This window comes from Trachypithecus francoisi, unplaced genomic scaffold (assembly GCF_009764315.1).
Source record: "Trachypithecus francoisi isolate TF-2019V2 unplaced genomic scaffold, Tfra_2.0 Lachesis_group2, whole genome shotgun sequence".
In the NCBI taxonomy this organism is placed as follows: Eukaryota; Metazoa; Chordata; class Mammalia; order Primates; family Cercopithecidae; genus Trachypithecus; species Trachypithecus francoisi.
In genome coordinates this window covers 105,982,734-105,999,421 of record NW_022681465.1, presented here as the reverse complement: position 1 = coordinate 105,999,421, position 16,688 = coordinate 105,982,734, and the positions used below count along the sequence as shown (strand labels likewise).

The 16,688-nt window shown below is 35.9% G+C and overlaps 1 protein-coding gene across 5 annotated transcripts in view; it reads left to right on the top strand.

Annotated features, from left to right (window-relative positions):
* CERT1 (ceramide transporter 1) overlaps nt 1-16,688 on the top strand; it is a 148,985-nt gene that overhangs the window by 58,862 nt on the left and 73,435 nt on the right. The gene's annotated exons all lie outside the window — the stretch shown is intronic.

Genomic DNA, 16,688 nt, shown 5'->3' with positions numbered 1-16,688 from the left:
TTAATAAATATTAAGTAGACTAAAGAAATATATTAATAAATATGAATTATTAGCTAATTTAGTAATACCGTGATAAAACAAAGAACAGAGAAAGTTCTAAATCCACCATATCATTCTTGAGTATGACTTTAGAGAAGTTTTGCTTGTTTACATACTTGCCTGTACTTGTTTGTTTGTGTTTCACAGAGTTGTAGTTGAAACACTACGACTGTTTTGGTTATTTTTAACAGGCACAAAACATACACACACACACACACCCCTACACCCCTACACCCGAGAAAAACCAGTCTGGCCTGAAAAAGAAAAACTAACACAATTGATAAAGAAGTATGTGATTGTGAAATCTCAGGTACTGTTTTGGTTATTTTTAACAAGCACAAAACACAACACACACACACACACACACACACACACCCCTACACCCATACACCCAAGAAAAACCAGTCTCACCTGAGATTGCATACTACTTTATCCAGTCGTATTAGCTTTTCTTTCTTGGTTTATTAAGATTTTTACCAGCCTAAATAAAATTGACTGTTACCTGTCTTTTTTTGTTTTAGCTTTAGGACTATATATTTAAACTTTAGTGTTAAGTTTTTAAAACATTTTCTAAGTCTTAGTTATCTTGGTAATGTTACTTCAGAAAAGTCTAAATATGGAAAAAAATTATTGTTTTTCTATTATTTAAAAGAGAAATGAGCTGGTATTCAAAAAATCTCAATGCTCTGGAGCCAGGCCATACATGCAGCCTCTGCCGTGTATGACATGTGTGAGCTTGGCCGTGGTAATTAACCTCTTCTTAGTGTTTATTCTCAGCTGTCAATGTTGGTACTTCCGCTCAAAGTTGTAGTAAGACATAAATGAGATAATATGCAAAGTTTCTTACCAGAATGACTGATATATTTGCCCATTTATGGCATATAGGAAAAGCAAGAGATTTGGAGTCTCAACTAAATTCACTAAATTATACCATCTTGTTTCTGGATGAAGAGTTTTACATTAGGTGAGAGAAGCTAAATGTGCATATAAGGAGAACATCCTGTTTCATGTTATTTAATCAAGGCCAGCCATCTCACTAGTGATTAAAGATGTTATTAAGTAGAATTAATTTCTATATTTTTAATGGAGATGACCTTTAAGGGCTTAATCAGTTGATTTTTATTACAGGGCAAGTTTTTTTCTGTTTTAATTAAACGTATTTTATTTTGCTCACTTTTTTCTGTTAAGTCCAATGACAGTTCCTTTGCAAAGTTCCTGTTTTGTGTTTTCTTCCTTTAGTGAAGATTAATGCATGAAATATATATTTCTCCTATACTGTTGATTTCTTTACATCTTTGAACAATGGATAGATTTAATCTTGGGTCTCTCTCAGAACAGTGGGACTTAAGCTGAGATAACAAATTCAAGTGATTTTCAGTTCTTGAAAAAAATACTCAACTGCAGGGTTGTGATGCCTTGTACAAACTTGCCCTTTCTTTTTTTTTTTTTTTTTTTTTTTTTTGAGATGAGGTCACTCTGTCACCCAGCATAGAGTATGATCTCGGTTCACTTCAGCCTCTGTCTCCTGGGCTCAAATGATCCTCTCACCTTAGCCTCCCAAGTAGCTGGGACTATAGGCATGCACCACCATGCCTGACTAATTAATTTTTTGTATTTTCGGTAGAGACAGGATTTTGCCATGTTGCCCAGGCTGATCTTGAACCCCTGAACTCAAGTGTTCTGCCCGCATCAGCTTCCCAAAATGCTGGGATTACAGGTGTAAGTCTCTGCACCCAGCTACCATTTCTTATTTTTAAAGATAGTTTATTCGTAGACAAGGAGAAATCTTTGTTAATTATTGTTAATATTATTTAATGTACTAAAGTAAAATACGTGATGTATGCCAACTGAGCAGCCTATCAGTGAATATTTAAGTGAATTCGTATTTAAAATATGAATTCTAAAAGTAAATTATTGAGTCATTTAATATGTAAGAGAGAGAAATTTCAAATGTTATCATTGTTTTTTTTTCCCCATAGACCAGGGCTAGTGAGATGTTTCTTGATTCATTCTTCAGTATCATTAAGGAATATTGACTGTAGAAGCTAAGTTTAGTAATTTTACTATTTAAGTATGCATTACTGTCTTGATACTCTAAAACTGTACAGGCATAATGATGATAATGATAGGAGCTACCACTTACTGAGAATCACCAAGTAGTAATCATTGTATTCAGTGCTTTATGTGTTTTATTTTCTCCCTGCTATCCTGAAAAATAGAGTATTATTTTGCAGAAGAGGAAACAGGTTTAGATTAAAATTAAGTAATTTGCCTGAGACTGTACTGTCTTTTATTTAGTTCATGATTTCTGAGTATTCGATTTTGTGTTAATTCACTTGTCTGTCTGTTACCATTAATAAACTGATTATTTATGAACAATTCCCATGAGTTCACCTCCTGCAAATTATGGTGTATAATCTGAGTTCTGCTATACCTATGCAAGATAAATATAAGCTCATTTTTCTTTTTGCCTATGGATTGTCAAACAGGACAGTGTATTATATTGGTAACTGTTTCAGTACTGGATTCTGGAGTCTGGCAAATGTGGATTTGAATCCTGGCACTACTGTATATTAGATTAGTGCAAAAGTAACTGTGGTTTTGGACTATGATTTTTAAATCATTTTAACTAGGCTCAAACACATCTTTATTAATCAAAATAGGAACCATTACAATCAACACATTTTTGCCAATAAGAAATAAATTTGTTTATTCCTGTAGCATAAAAATCTGTGCTTCGGGATTCTCAAACTCTTGGAAAGCATTTTCTGCATCCTGCTGGTTGTGGAAGCATTTTCACTGCAAAAAGTTGTCAAGTTGCTTGAAGAAGTGATAGTCAGTTGGCAAGAGGTCAGGTGAATATTGCGGATGAGGCAAAACTTCGTAGCCCAGTTTGTTCAACTTTTGAAACATTGGTTGTGCAACGTACAGTCAGACATTGTGAAGAAGAATTGGGCCCTTTCTGTTGACCAGTGCTGGCTGTAGGCATTGCAGTTTTCTGTACATCTCATCTATTTGCTGAGCATACTTTTCAGATGGAATGGTTTCACCAGCATTCAGAAAGCTGTAGTGGATCAGACTGGCACCTTTTTTTTGGTGCAAGTTTGGCTCTGGGAAGTGCTTTGGAACTTCTTCTTGGTCCAGCCACTAAGCTGGTGGTCACCAATTACTGTATGAAATCCACTTTCGTCACATGTCACAATCTGATCGAGAAGTGGTTCTTTATTGTTACGTAGAATAAGAGAAGATGACACTTCAAAACTGTGATTTTTAAAATTTTCACTCAGCTCATGAGGCACCCACTTAATCGAGTTTTTTCACCTTTCCAATTAGCTTCAAATCCCAAACAACTGTAGAATGGTCGACATTGAGTTCTTCGGCAACTTCTTGTGTAGTTGTAAGAGGATCAGCTTCCATGATTGGTCTTAGTTGGTCGTTGTCAACTTCTGATGGCCAGCTACTACGCTCCTCGTCTTGAAGGCTCTTATCTCCTTTGCATACTTCTTGAAACACCACTGCACTGTACGTTCGTTAGCAGTTCCTGGGCCAAGTGCGTTGTTGATGTTGCAAGTTGTCTCCACTGCTTTATGACCCCTGTTGCACTCAAATAAGAAAATCATTTGAATGTGCTGTATTTGCTTTTTGTCTAACATCAATTTTCATAGTCTAAAATAGATATAAACAGCAAGTAATAACATTAGCAAAAAACATAAAGCAAGAAATGCACATTAAAATAATGTATAATATAACCACATTTATTTAAGAATGTAATCCAGTATCAAACGGCAAATTTCAACAATGCAAAAACTGCAGAAAATATGAGGTATTCTCATATTTTCTGTTTGTTCCTCACAACTGTATTATTTAGACCATAACTTCTTAAAGACTCAGACATATTCTAATTAACCTTCTTTGTAGGAATCAGCAAAGCATTGGGCATGCAAATTTTTTATTTGAAATAATTTACAGTATTGTAAAACAGATTTTGTGGGAGAAATTTGTGATATTTGAAGGCTTTTCACCCTTAAAATCCTCATGGTTTGTATTACAGTGATTACTGACAGAATACTTTCTGTCTAGCTTTACTGTTTTTGACCTCCTTGGTATCCATTCTAGAATGGCTTGCTCACTACAAGAAAAGTTTTTAACGAAATGACTATATGATTTAAATATTCTCAACGTATTAGAAATCACATAATTCAGTGTGACATTATACAGCAGCCCCTGCAGAAAAAAGTTATTCCCAAGGTCATTCTTAAATTCAAAAATTCTATTTCAATTTATAAAATAGAAAAGGACATAGGTATACCAGACCAGTAATTTTATTTAGGAATAATGTGCTGGCTTTATTCTGTGGAATCCATTAATATTCTGCATTTCTCCTTATGATTTTGAGACAACACTAAATTATTTTTAAAGATAGGGTTTTGTTTTTAATATCTTAGCCGTCTTTCATGCTGTCTTGAGTTCAAATGAGATAGTGTTTGTAAAAGTTCTTTAAAAAAACTGAAAGCTGTGTGAGATAAAGTTAAGCTAACATTTTTGTAGTAAAGAGGTGCCTATTGTCAAAGGGCTCTGTGAGCATTTTATATATAATTTATCAAAGATATATAATAAACCATCTTTTGATACTTTTTTAAAATTATAGGATTATTTTCAGAATCTTCTACAACTAGAATACATGTGATTTTGATTAAACAAAGTTTCTGCTTACTGTGAAAAAAATGTACTTCCCCACTTCAACCCCTCAAATCCCTAAAACTAGCAAGAAGGCTTTCCTGACACTAGCAGATTTAAAAATCATCTTGAAAAAGTTAAGTTTCTTGCCTCTGACAGAGTTTATGGTAATCATATGACATTCTTATGTCCGTAAGATTTAGGATCTACCTTAGTAGATCCTACAGTGTTGGTGCCTATGGGCCACACAGACTTTCCCCAGATTGTGGAAATTATCCATGACACAGAGATTCATATGAAAATATAAAATTAGGGAGGAAGAATCCAAATGGTAATTTTTAGAGATGTTGATTTTCTGTAGTGGGAATCTAGAGGCAATTGTTTTGTCATTTAACATTTGTGGAATTGTTCTTACCCTTTGTGAAGGCCAAATTCATGTGTGAAGCATCAATGAACTTTGAAAGAAAGGTTCATACACAACCTGAGAAGCTTAGAGATTTCTTTTTTAGGAAATTATATGGAAAACAATTTTTGAAAGGAACATATATTTTACTTGAAATAAAATGAAGTGTGGAAAAAGTCTTTTACCGAGAGAACCGCATTATTGAGCCATCTAAGTGAAGCTCAAGACCCACTTTAGAGATCTTTTAAAAATTTTGTTGCTTTTGCCATAATGAAATATTTCCCCCGTGCTCTGTCAGAGTCAGTTTGATTTGCTGCTTTTTTTTCTAATTTTAGGAGCAGTTTCTACTTAGTTGACACTTTCATTTTTTCGTCTTAAATTTGACATAATCTTAGGAAACTTCTAAAATAGCTAGATGGCAGAATTATTAACTCTTAGTAGTTTTTAAATATCAAGGTTATATAAAGTCATACTGTTGGTGTGTGCCATTTTAAATCAGTATTAGATTTTAACAGATACCCTTTCTATACTTATCTGCTTTATAAATTATATAAAACTTAGCTTCACATTTGAATATGATTTAAGTGGGAAGTGTTTAATAATGCAAATATAACTTATTATTTTGAGTATTTATTTCATGTAAGTAATTTCATGAGTGTATTAGAACCAAGTCTCCATTTACCTATTTGCATCATATGATGATGACAGAGGATCAGATTTTACTTCCTCTTTACATTCAAGAGTTTTAAATTTTGAGGGAAGGACAAATAGTTCTCACAGTAGTCAGGGCTCTGCCATTTTCTCAAGTTGTAGAAAAATAAGTATATAGAATCACAACTGACCTTTATTAACCAGCAAAGAAACTTCATGTTGTCTCTGGATGTTTCAGTCATTAAAATCAAGAATTTGGTTCCTAATAATGGGAATTAACTGCCAAATTGCATGCAGTAATCCATATACCATTAGTAAATTTTTTTAAAACACCACAATGTGGATAGTATCAAACTACCAGCATTTTTGAGGTTGGTGAAATCAAAGAGGAAAGCAAGATACCAACCAACCCCCTTTAGTTTTTATAGTCTTCTGGAATAAAAATAATTGAGTTGTCAAGCATTTATAAGTAACTTCATATTTGTCATTTTTTCCTGCCTGCAGTATTTGAAAACTGGTATCTGAGACGTTAGAAGTTTATTTTGTCAAGGTTATGGATCATGACCCATGACACAGCCCTAGGAGGTCCTGAGAACATGTGCCCAAGGTTTGTTGGGTTACAGCTTGGGTTATGTTTTAGGAGACATAAAACATCAACAGTACATGTGAGACATACATTAGTTCAGTCCAGAAAAGCAGGAAAACTTGGAAGGGGTGGGAAGCTTACAATGTCATTGGGAGATTCAAAGATTTTCTGATTGGCAATTTGTTGAGTTATCTAAAGGCTTAGAATCAATAGAAAGAAGTGGTTGGGTTAAGATAAGGGATTGTGGAGACCAAGGTTATTTCTTACGTAAATGAAGTCTCATGGGTGGCTGCCCCACCAGAGGCAGTGGAAGGCAAATGTTTCCTATACAGATCCTGAAAAGGCTCTAGACTCAAGACTCTTCAGGATTAGAAAAAGACCTGGATAGGGAAAGGCTCTCTATTCTCTATAGGAAGTAAGTTTCCCCTATAAGAGACAGTTTTGCGGGGCCATTTCAAAATATGTCAAAGAAATATGTTTTGGAATAAAATACTTCGGTTTCTTTCAGGGCCCTACTATACTATACTAGAGTCAGGCTGGAATTTGGTATCTTCTTGCTGTAGAGTCTGTTCTGTTAGTCTTAGAAACTCTATTTTAATGTTATGCTGGTCAGCTCTGTGCCTGAACTCCCAAGGGAGGATAGTATAATGAGGCATGCCTGACCCACCTCTCTTCCAGTCATGGTCTGAACTAGTTTTTCAGGTTTAGTTGGGTCCCCTTGGCCAGGAGGAGGGTACATTCAGCCAGTTGGTGGGGTGCCTAGAATTTCATTTTTGGTTTATACCTAAATACTTCAAAAAATAAATCTTGGAGAGAGAGGAAAGGTCAGTGATTTTTCAGGTGGGTTCTTCTGTCTGAGAAGGTGCTTAGCTTTTACCAAGATGGTAAAAGGATTGGGAAGATTGTACATTGAATAGTGAAGGAAGAAGATATTTAGATAGCTAATCATATTAACTAATATAACCAATCGAAGAAATGTAACTTAACAAGATACTATGTCAAAAAGACAGGGAGATTTTTACAAATCAAAACAAAAAGTTTAGGAAGTTCAATTAAGGGGGAAAAAGCCAGATTTGACTGCTGCTTCATAGTAGGATGCTCAGATGGGTAATAAACATAAATAAAGGTACTTCATGCTATTAATCATCAGAGAAGTGCAAATTTAAACCTCAGTGAGATAGCACCATATACCCACCAGAATGGCTTAGAAAGAAAAAAAAAGAAAAAAAAACACCAAGGTGAGGACGTGGAGCAACAAGTAATCTCATACATTGCTGATGTAAGTTGTAAAGTGTGCACACACTTGGAAAACAATTTTTCAATATCTACTAAAGCTGAGCATAGATGTCCCCTCTGCTCAGATGCATATTGAAAATTTGAAGCTCTCACAGGTATTGATGTCATAGGTCCATTCATTTTAATTAAGCTGTTTAGGTTATAGGGACTGGAGGCCAGCCTATATTCCCTTGAGAGATGGGAAAATTCCCAGCAACCAAGAAAATTTAGAATACGCTACCTGCAAGGAAAGGTGGAATTGTATACTTAACCCAAGTGCTCTTATTGTTAACAAAACTCCAATCACATGCCCTCAGCTACAGTTAATATATCTGTTTCATCCTATTATTTCTTTTCTCCTTTTTGAAATTCCTGTTTATTCGTAACTTTTGCTCTCCTATCCTATTCTTAGTTTCTGTTTCCTCGGTTTGTCATTTTTCTGTCTTTTGATTTCAACCCCTAACTGCCTTAATCTCTTAGTATTTCCCAAAGTAAAAAGAAAAAAAAAAAGTCTACTTGCCATTTCACACCACATTACTATGAATTTGTTAATTATTTGTTTTTAAAGAAAGTTTAAAGGAAAGGGTAGGATTGGCAGTTATACAAGTATAATGTTCTGAAAATGCATTTTATAATTTTGCATAGAGTTTACCAGATTTTCAAGTTTTTATAATGTTTACTACATGTTTACCACTAACAATTTAGGTTACTATTACTAGATTTTCAGCTTAATTCTCTATCCTTTTTCATCTGTAATTTGTGAAATAATTTATTTAGATAACAAGTTATAAAAAAAAGTTAATCTAGAGTCGAATAACTGTTCCATATAATTCTTACAGAAGATATTAAAGAAAATGAGATTATATACTGCAAAAGTTATTTCTGTACAATGCCCTAATGTGGTATTTAAATTTTTATTTAATGAAGAGGGAAGATTTCTGACAGTCACTGGGACACATGAGATTCTGCTTTTTTCTATATTTAATATGGAAAAGTAATGGTGGGAGATATGACTTATACATATTGACAGCAATATAAACTGTTTTCCAGTTTTACTTGCTGAGTATTAGGACATTAGCTGGGAGAAAATGTTTCCTAAAGTCAACACAGAACTGCTCTTTTTCATCAAATAAATCTTTTTAATCAATCACTTAAAAGTATTATACTTATATTATCTTTATTGCTTGGTACATATTCTCAGCTTGTCTGATACTGAGAATGAAAAACAACATTGGGGTAGGAATAATAAAAATAGATAGTAAAGTAAATTAGTGTCCCATAGATTAAAATATTACCCTAGCTGAAAACAGTTCAGTCACACGGGAACTCCATGTACTTCACAGGCAAATAATGATTAATATAGGAATGCTTATATTGCTGTTCAGTTCTTAGCCCCTTGTTCTTCTTAATAGTACTCCTCTAATCTATAGAGGGATAGAAGGAATAATTCAGCACTTTAATGTGTTATTTAATTCTCCCAGAAGCCCCCATTTTACATAAAAAATGAAATTGAATGGATTATGAGAACATTGATTATTGATTGGTAAGTGGTAACATTATTTCAAGAGCAGCAACCTGAAATACTCGTACAGTTAGCTCTAACAATGCTTATCAAGTCTTAAAACTATTTCTGCAAATTGTTGTATTACATAAATGTTATTGACCCCTCAACCATGGTTTTTTAAAGTAATATTTGTTAATTATAAAGTAAGAAAATACAAGCCGGGCATGGTGGCACATGCCTGTAGTCCCATCTACTGGGCAACCTGAGTCAGGAGGATCGTTTGAGCCTGGAGTTTGATGCTACAGTGAGCTGTGATCGCATTGTTGTACTTTAACCTGGGTAACACAATGAGACCCTGTCTCTTTAACAAAAAAAAAGGAAGAAAATGTAAAAGCTACCTTCAGTCTTATAATCCAGACAATGGTATATTTTTCTCTTCTGTGTACCTTTTCCTTCAAAAACATTATGGATGGAGATAGGATTTGGGGAAGATGGCAGAGCAGGAAGCACCAAGAATCTGTCTCCCCACCTAGACAACAATTACACTAGCCAGATATGTCTAATATAACTGTTTTGAAACTCTTGAGTCTACTAAAGGCTTGCAAGTTCCAGGGAAGGCTTGAGTGATAAATTGCTGTTAATTTCGGTTAATTTCAGCTCTTAACACAGTAGTAGCTTCCTATACCTCTACCCATCCAAGCCTGGTGGCAGGCAGCTGTACATGTGTTCCTAGAGCAATCCATACACAACTTGTGGGAGCCAGAGTGAGCACAAAGGATTCTCTGACTGCCAATTATGGCTTCTTATCACAGAGGGGCAGACAAAAAGTGGGTGACCATTGTTGTTGCAAGTCCCTTCCCCTCTGGCTGTAGTGATTTCCAGGGGACTTGAAGGGCCAGTGCCCTCTTTCTCCTTAACTTTTCTCTTTTTCCTTTTGGGAGCAAGACATTAAAGACTGGGACATTCATAAACAGCTGCATATACAGGAAAAATTAGAAAGTGATGACTGTGCATGCTCAGGGAAAGGTACAAGGCTAGAAAAGACCCTAAGAAGACTTTACTTTTCCACCTCAGGCTGGATCCTTGGCACAGAAATAGCCTACAATGATAAAAAATAACAATAACAAATAACAAACCATGAGGAAAAAAAGAACCTGATTTCCTGAGTTACCACACCAGTAAATTCAAAGGTCCAGTTTTCAACAAAAAAACAAAAGGCATAGAAGGAGACAGGAAAATGTGGCCTTTTCAAGGGAAAAATATAGATCAACAGGAACTGTCCCTGAAAAAGACTTGATGGCTGATCTACTACACAAAGACTTTAAAGCAACTACTTTAATGATACTCAAATAACTATAGGAAGATGTGGGGAAAGTTAAGAAAAAGATAAGTGAACAAAATAGAAATATCAATGAAGAAATAGAAAACCTGAAAAGAAACCAAAAAGAAATTATGGCGCTAGAAACTTTAGTAACTGAAATGAAAAATTCACTAGGGGGATTCAAAGGCAGATTTGCACAAACAGAACAATCAGTGAACTTAAATATAGGACAGTGGATATGATTGAGTTTGAAGAACAGAAAGAAAAAAGATTGAAGTGAACAGAGCCTAAGAGAACTGTGGGACATATCAGGCGGACCTCAATACACATTTTGAGAGTGCCAGGAGAAAAAAGGAGCAGAGAGAATAATCAAAGAGATAATGGCTGAAAACTTCTCAAATTTGATGAAAGACATGAATATAAACGTGAGAAGTTTAACGAACTCCGAATAAGATAAAATCAGTGAGATTCACATATATAATCAACTTTCAAAAGACATATAGAGTATCCTGAAAGCAATCAGAAGCAGCTTATCATATAAAAGGAATCCTCAATATAATTATCAACAGATTTCTTGTCAGAAACTTTAGAAGCCAGAAGGTATTGGACCAATATATTCAAAACGCTAAAAGGAAAGAACTGTCAACCAAGATTCCCGTATTTGTGGAACCAGGCATGGTGGCATTGCACCTGTAATCTCAGCTATTCAGGAGGCTGGGGCAGGTGGATCATTTGAAGCCAGGAGTTTGAGACCAGCCTTGGCAACATAACAAGACCTCATCTCAGTAAAAACCCAATCCTATGTCTGACAAAAATGTCCTTCAAGAGAGAAGGAGATAGCAGGTGTGATGGTGTGTGCCTATAGTCCTAGCTACTTGGAAGGCTGAGGCAGGAGAGTCACTTGACCGCAGGAGTTTAAATTCAGCCTGGCAAAATACCAAGTCCTTGTCTCTTAAAGAAAGAGAGAAAGAAAAAAAAAATTAGTTTTCCAGCAGTAAAAAGAGGGGATAAAGTGAGGGAGAAATTTAAACATGCCCAAATAAACAAAAGCTAAGGGAGTTAGCTTTGCTATTTACCACTAGACCTGCACTGCAAGAAATGCTTAAGGGAGTCCTCTGAAGTGAATTGTAAGCATACTGGACAATACCTCTAAGCTGTATGAAGAAATAAAAATCTTAGTAAAAGTCAATGTGTGAGCAATTATAAAAATTAGAATTATTGTAACACTTTGTAATTCTGCTTTTTGTTTTCTACATGATTTAAGAAAATGATACATGTTTAAGAACACAATTAGCCTAAAAACTAGTAGTATTGTAACTGGTTTGTAATTGCAGACTTTTCTGTAGACTAATGGATTTCAAAGAATATTTGCTCATTTTTTTGGTCATATAGAATATAAAGATGTAATTTTGTGACATCAGCAACTGAAAGGGGTGAAGACAGAGCTGCAAAAGAATAGAGTTTTTGTATGTTACTGAAGTTAAGCTAGTGTAAGTTCAGATTATAGTGTTATAACTTCAGGATATCATCCAGATGATAACCACAAAAAAATAGCTATAAAAATACAGAAAAGGAAATACGAAAAAAAATCAAACATTTCACTATGAAAAATCAACTAGGCCGGGCGCAGTGGCTCACACCTGTAATCCCAGCACTTTAGGAGGCTGAGGCGGGTGTCTCACGAGGTCAAGAGATCAAGACCACCCTGGCCCACATGATGAAACCCAGTCTCTACTAAAAATACAAAAATTAGCTGGGCCTGGTCACATGGGCCTGTAGTCCCATCTACTCGGGAGGCTGAGGCAGGAGAATCTCTTGAACCCAGGAGGTGGAGGTTGCAGTGAGCCAAGATTACACCCCTGCACTCCAGCCTGGTGACAGAGTGAGAGACTGTCTCAAAAAAAAAAAAGAAAAAGAAAAATTAACTAAACCATGATAAACTAGACAGTGATGCAAGAAATGAGGGACAAAAATGCTAATAAGGCACATAGAAAAATAGCAAAAAGAAGTAAGTTCTTCCTTATCAGTCACTACTTTAAATGTAAATAAATCAAACTCTTCAATTGAAAGATAGAGACTGACAGAATGAATTAAAAATACATGATCGGGCCAGGTGCAGTGGCTCGCATTTGTAATCCCAGCACTTTGGGAGGTTGAGGCTGATGGATCACGAAGTCAGGAGTTCACGACCAGGCTGGCCAAGATGGTAAAACTTCATCTCTACTAAAACTACGAAAATTAGCTGTGCACGGTGGCAGGTGCCTGTAATCCCAGCTACTCGGGAGGCTGAGGCAGGAGACTTGCTTGAACCTGGGCAGCAGAGGTTGCAGTGAGCCAAGATTGCGCCACTGCACTCCTGCCTGGTTGACAGCAAAATAAAAAACATGATCAACTACACGCTGTCTATATGACCCTTTAGATCCAAAGACAACAAACAGATTGAAAGTGAAAGAATGGAAGAAAATATTTATGCAAATAGCAACCAAAAGAGAGCAGGGTTAGTTATAGTAATATCAGAGAAAATAGACTTTAAGTTAGAGAAGATTTTAAGAGACAAATAAGGACATTGTGTATTAATAAAAGATTTGCTGCAGCAAGAAGACTATAACAGTTATAAACATTTACATACTAAGACAGACCATCAAAATAATATAAAACAAAAACAGAATTGAAAGGAGAAATAGACAGTTCTACAATAATAATTTAATGCCCCTTTACAGTAATAGACCAGACAGAATTAAGAAACAGAGAACTTAACACAGTATACCAACTAGGCCTAAAAGACATATACAGAACACTGTACCAAACTATAATATATACATTTTTCTCAAGTACACATGGGACATTTTCTAGGATAGATCATATATTAGGACAAAGATTAAATCTTATTCCATTTTGAAAGATAAATACCATATAAAGTGTCCTCTCTGACCACAGCTGGGTGACTTGAGAAATTAGTAATAAGTAAAACTGGAAAATTTACAGGATCATGGAAGTTAAACAACTAGTGGAGCAAAGAAGAAATTACAAGGGAAATTAGAAAATGCTAAGAGTTGAATACAAACATACCAAAACGTAGGGGATGCAGTGAAAGCAGTGCTAAGGGGAAATATAGCTATAAACACTACATTAGTAAACAAGACCTCAGATCAACAACATAGCTTTACAAATTAAAAAGGAAAATAATGTAAAGCCAAAGCTAGCAGAAGGAAGGAAATAATAAAGATGTGAGCTGAAATCAACAAAATGAGACTAGAAAAACAGTAGAGAAAATCATTGAAACTAAAACTTGATTTAAAAGATCAAGAAATTTGACCAACCTTTAGCTAGATGGACGAAGGAAAAAAAGAACACTCAAATTACTAACATCAGGAATTAATGTAGGGATGTTATAGGAGTCCTGCCTTATTCACAAGGGGATATATTCCAAGACCCCCAGTGGATGCCTGAAACACCACAGATGGTACCGAACTCTCTATGTATATATATAAATTTTTTTCCTATGCATACATACTTACAATAAAGTTTATTTTAGAAATTTAGCACAGTAAGATTACCAACAATGACAAATAATAAAATAGAATGATTATAACAGTATACTGTAGGAAAATTTATATGAATGTGAGCACATGTGCATGCTCACTCTGGCTCTTGTTCTCTCTTCTCTCCCCCTGGTCCCCCCCCCCCACCAAAATGTGTTACTGTACTCTACTCACCTATTTTTGGATCAGATTTTCCCACAAGTAACTGAATCTAGGCACATGAAACCATGGGAAAGAGGGGATTACTGTACTACTGACTATACAAAATAAGAATTGTAAGACATTATGAAAAATTGTATGCCATAAGATCGAGTAACCTAGATGAAATGGACAAATTCCTAGAAACACAACCCTGACCAAGACTAAATCAGAAAGGCTGGGCACAGTGGCTCTTGCCTGTAATCCCAGCACTTTGGGAGGCAGTGGCGGGTGGATCGCTTGAAACCAGGAGTTTAAGACCAACCTGGGCAACATATTGAGACCCTATCTCTACAAAAAATACAAAAATTAGCTGGACGTGGTGGTGTGCACCTGTAGTCCCATCTGCTGGAGAGGCTGACCTGTGAGTATTGCTTGAGCCTGGGAGGCAGAGGTTGCAGTGAGCTGAGATTATGCCACTGCACTCCAGCCTGAGTGACAGAGTCAAATTAATAGTATAATGAGATACCACCTTAAACCCATTAGGGTGGCTATTATCAAATAAATAACAAGTGTTGGCAAGGATGTGAAGAACTTGGAACCCTTGTACCCTGTTGATAGGGATGTAAAATAGTACAGCCAGTGTGGAAAATAGTATGGCAATTCCTCAAAAAATGAAAAACTGAATTAAAATATGATCTACCACTTCTGGGTATTTACCCAAAAGCAATGAAATAAGGATCTTGAAGAGATTTGTATACCCATGTTCCTGGTATGATTCACAGTTGCAGAAACATGGAAGCAACCTATGTGTACATAAATGGACAAATATATAAGCAAAATGTGGTATGTCCATTCAGTGGAATATTACTCAACCTTAAAAAATAAGGAAATTTGCCGGGCGCGGTGGCTCAAGCCTGTAATCCCAGCACTTTGGGAGGCCGAGACGGGCGGATCACGAGGTCAGGAGATCGAGACCATCCTGGCTAACATGGTGAAACCCCGTCTCTACTAAAAAATACAAAAAAACTAGCCGGGCGAGGTGGCGGGCACCTGTAGTCCCAGCTACTCCGGAGGCTGAGGCAGGAGAATAGCGTGAACCCGGGAGGCGGAGCTTGCAGTGAGCTGAGATCCCGCCACTGCACTCCAGCCTGGGTAACAGAGCAAGACTCTGTCTCAAAAAAAAAAGGAAATTCTGCCACATGTTCCTGAAGTGTGAGAACACTATGCTCAGTGAAGCCAGTCACCAAAAGATAAATACCGTATGATTCCACTCATATTGGGTGCATAGAGTAGTCAAATTCATAGAGACAGAAAGTAGAATGGTGGTTGCCAGGGACAGGGGGAGTGAAAAATGGAATGTTGCTGTTTAATGGATATAGAGTTTCAGTTTTGTAAGCTGAAAACGTTTTGGAGATTAATTATACAATAAAGTGGATATACTTAATACTACTGAACTGTAGTCTTAATGGTTAAGATAGTTCCACTGTTTCACAATGTAATATAGCCTTATAACAAATACCCACATTCTTAACAATAGGGATACATTCTGAGAAAAGCATAGTTTCGCGATTTTGTTGTTGTGCAAATATCACAGAGTGAACTTATATATAGATGGTATAGTCTATTACACACTTAGGCTATATGATAGAGCATATTGCTCCTAGGCTACAAACCTGTATAACATGCTATTGTACTGAATATTATAGACAGTTGTAACACAATGATAATTATTTGTGTGTCAAAACATAGAAAAGGTACAATGAAAATATGGTATTATAATCCTGTGGGACCACCATCATATATGTGGTCTGTCATTGACAAAAACATTATGCAGTACATGACTGTACGTGCTGGAACAAAACACTATTATACACCAATACTGTTGTGACATATTTTAAATATCGGATACTAAATGAATATAGAGGCTGATAGTTAAGTGTAATTGTATTTCTACCTCTACCAAGACCTTATTAGCAATGCATGGACTTGATCCTAAGAGAAACAGGAGCCATGGATGCAGGTATATGATATTATGGAATCAGAAGCCCTGAATTATAAGTGTAAGAAAAGAAGATTGAAACCAAGCAAAGAATGGGGGCAGCTGTTATAGCCCTCTACTTCTATGGTACCATGTTATATTTGGGGTTTTTCTTTTACTTTGGATGGTCATAAGCAATGTCTTACTCTCTTCTTCCCCTCTAGTGTACTTGTAACACTCAGCTTTTTAGCCCTGAGTTAGGTAAGTCATTGCTTACGACACAGGAACTAGGGTGTATGATAGGCCCTGGTTAATTTTTCCAGCTTCATCTCACTTCAGCATTTTGCCTATTCATGTATTTCTGTAAAGGAAAGTTTATCGCATGTTCTAGTTTAGTAAAAGAAAATGCCAAGTGAATAACCAACTCCCATAAATGACCTTCAAATGAGTTGCTATATTTGATACTAGTTCTTAAATTATGATGCAGGAATGACTAGGATTTGAAAAAGCTCTCCCGTAGTAGTTTATGGGCTAATTTTTACAAATGTTCTGATTTTCAGCATGATTTGAG